Here is a 2500-nt window from a genome sequence, read left to right as displayed (position 1 = left end):
GTATCTCTTGTACTCACTGCCCTGTCTTTTATCCTGTTTTTTTCCACCAGGCTCTCTATCACTCTATCACTATATCACTCTGTTCCACTGGGCTCTCTCTATCACTATATCACTCTTTTCCACTGGGCTCTCTCTACCACTCGATCACTCTTTTCCACTGGGCTCTCTCTATCACTCTCTCACTCTTTTCCACTAGGCTCTCTATCACTCTCTCACTCTTTTCCACTGGGCTCACTCTATCACTAGATCACTCTTTTCCACTGGGCTCTCTCTATCACTCTCTCACTCTTTTCCACTAGGCTCTCTCTATCACTCTATCACTAGATCACTCTGTTCCACTGGGCTCTCTCTATCACTCTATCAGCAGTTTGCCCTTTTAGAGGGAGACTGCTTGTCACCTTTATGCAGTGATTGCTTGGTGTTGGTTAAACTGCCTGACCACCCCCCCCCCTCTCTCTCTTTCTGTCCCATGCTCTGACTGGTGGCCTGATAGAGCACATGTCAGACATCTCTCACAGCACATGGCCATTAGTAGGATATTGCTCTGAGACACACACACACACACACACACACACACACACACATACACAGCAGTGGGGTCAGACAAAGGGTGCAAGATGGTGTCTGGGGGCCCGCGGGAGGGCTGGGCTGTTTATAGCAGAGTATGTCAGTGAGTGGAGAATGAGGGGGCATACAGAGGCGACACACACACACGCACACACGCGCACACACACACACACACACACTTCAATACATACATACTTGCATACTTCTGCATACACATGCATGCCCATGGATTCACATACGCAGACACATGGTATATGCACGCGCACATGTTACAAATTCCATTTGTCAGTCATACAGTCATACACACACTGGTGTACACACACACACATGCAAGCACACACAACGCTGCAGATGTTTCGTTCTGTTCTCTAAACAAAGAGCCTAAATATGTTAAGTGTACTTTCAGCAGTGTATTAAAGACATGCTGACAAGCACGTTGGATGGAAAGTATTAGAGGTTTAGGGTCAGATCCACAGGCCAGGCACCAGCCTACTGCCACAGACAGACAGACAGACAGACAGACAGACAGACAGACAGACAGACAGACAGACAGACAGACAGACAGACAGACAGACAGACAGACAGACAGACAGACAGACAGACAGACAGACAGACAGACAGACAGACAGACAGACAGACAGACAGACAGACAGACAGACAGACAGAGGTGACTGGACCCATGAAGAAGAAAAACAAAGTGATTTACTTCAATTGGATGTTTTCTTGAACTGTGTTGAAAATTTGCCCTCAACCCCCCCCCCACCTGACCCAATACACATACACACGACGACGCGTGACGCCACACACACACACACACACACACACAGAGGGAGAGGGAGAGAGCTACCATTCTGCCATTTCTTACTTATTCCAAGAACAAGGTTTGGCTTTTGTCTTCACACCAAATTCATCCAAGATGGAAGTTGAAGATTGCGGAGCCATTGTCCAGATCCATTGTCAGATTACATACACATGCCCACACGCACGCACACACTCACATCTATGCACACACACAAACACATAAATGAGGATGGCTACCCTCATAACTCAAACATTGCTAAGCCAGCATAGAATATCACAGTCACAATTGCACACATACAAACACACACACACACACACACACACACATACATACATACACACACACGCATACAGTACATTCTTTTGCAGCTGCACTCCCAGAACCTCACTCAGACACCTTCAACTTGAGCCCACCTTGTCCATGTTCGGTAAAGCTCAACCATAATTCATTCTCTCACACTTTGTATACTCTCCATGGCAACTGTGTAAATTGTGTGCATGCGGGGTGTGAGTGAATGTGTGTGTGTGTGTGTGTGTTATCTATGTATTCCACATGTGCTGTTATATGGCTTTGCCAATGTGTGGTCCATGAATCCCATTGTCTATAGGTTGATCCAAGGGTAGACCCATATATGTTTGAAAGTTTATGTGTGTGTGTGTGTGTGTGTGTGTGTATGTGTGTGTTCACACCTGTGCGTCCAGTCATTGCACTGTCTGAGGCAGTGCCGTAGTTTAGAAATCTATGTCCTGGTCTGGAGAGTGCATTGGGCCAGTTTTACACGTGTGTGTGTGTGTGTGAGTGTGTGGTATTTAACTGCAGTGTTTCCTCCTTGTAATTATTCATAGGTGTGTGTGTGTGTCTTTCCTCTCTCCACAGATTCCCGTCTCCCCTGCTGCTGCGTGTGACTGAGGAGGGGGCGGACACACACACACACACACACACACACAGTGGACACACACTCCCAGCAGGCTTCATCTTTGTCCAGTCAGAGGTAAGACCACCCAGGCCACCTTACACCCCTCCGTGTCCACCCTGAGAACAAAGCCCTCTGTGATGACGATTTGTAATCGGGGTGTGGTGACACTTGGATTAAAATTTCACTGAGATCATTGCCTCATCGCCACGGATACT

The 2500-nt window shown here is 47.4% G+C and overlaps 1 protein-coding gene across 1 annotated transcript in view; it reads left to right on the top strand.

The window, feature by feature from the left end:
• Positions 1-2500, top strand: part of tspan9a (tetraspanin 9a) — a 220100-nt gene that overhangs the window by 69266 nt on the left and 148334 nt on the right. The window contains exon 3 of the mRNA XM_048256848.1: positions 2246-2360. The gene's annotated coding sequence lies outside the window, so the exon portion shown is untranslated. The remainder of the gene's footprint in view (positions 1-2245; positions 2361-2500) is intronic.

Source organism: Alosa alosa, chromosome 11 (genome assembly GCF_017589495.1).
Source record: "Alosa alosa isolate M-15738 ecotype Scorff River chromosome 11, AALO_Geno_1.1, whole genome shotgun sequence".
NCBI lineage: Eukaryota > Metazoa > Chordata > Actinopteri > Clupeiformes > Clupeidae > Alosa > Alosa alosa.
The sequence above is the reverse complement of the archived record's forward strand: the minus strand, read 5'-3'. Positions and strand labels throughout refer to the sequence as shown.